Raw genomic sequence first — 1,031 nt, forward strand, 5'->3', positions numbered from 1 at the left:
CACCTTATAGGTACAGTTATATTCACTGTGTGTGTGTCTCACCTTATAGGTTACAGTTATATGTCACTGTGTGTGTGTTCCACCTTATAGGTGTACAGTTATATGTCACTGTGTGTGTGTGTCTCACCTTATAGGTGTACAGTTATATGTCACTGTGTGTGTGTGTCTCACCTTAGGTACAGTGTCCTGTGTGTGTCTCACCTATAGTGTACATTATATGTCACTGTGTGTGTGTCTCACCTTATAGGTGTACAGTTATATGTCACTGTGTGTGTGTGTGTGTGTCACCTTATAGGTGTACAGTTATATGTCACTGTGTGTGTGTGTCACCTTATAGGTGTACAGTTATATGTCACTGTGTGTGTCTCACCTTATAGGTGTACAGTTATATGTCACTGTGTGTGTGTGTCTCACCTTATAGGTGTACAGTTATATGTCACTGTGTGTGTGTGTCTCACCTTATAGGTGTACAGTTATATGTCACTGTGTGTGTCTCACCTTATAGGTGTACAGTTATATGTCACTGTGTGTGTGTGTGTCTCACCTTATAGGTGTACAGTTATCTGTGTGTGTGTGTGTGTGTCTCACCTTATAGGTGTACAGTTATATGTCACTGTGTGTGTGTGTCACCTATAGGTGTACAGTTATATGTCACTGTGTGTGTGTGTCACCTTATAGGTGTACAGTTATATGTCACTGTGTGTGTCTCACCTTATAGGTGGTACAGTTTATATGTCACTGTGTGTGTGTCTCACCTTATAGTGTACAGTTATATGTCACTGTGTGTGTGTGTCTCACCTTATAGGTGTACAGTTATATGTCACTGTGTGTGTGTCTCACCTTATAGGTGTACAGTTATATGTCACTGTGTGTGTGTGTGTCTCACCTTATAGGTGTACAGTTATATGTCACTGTGTGTGTGTGTGTGTGTGTGTGTGTCTCACCTTATAGGTGTACAGTTATATGTCACTGTGTGTGTGTGTGTCACCTTATAGGTGTACAGTTATATGTCACTGTGTGTGTGTGTGTCA

Source organism: Bombina bombina, chromosome 4 (genome assembly GCF_027579735.1).
Source record: "Bombina bombina isolate aBomBom1 chromosome 4, aBomBom1.pri, whole genome shotgun sequence".
Lineage (NCBI taxonomy): Eukaryota > Metazoa > Chordata > Amphibia > Anura > Bombinatoridae > Bombina > Bombina bombina.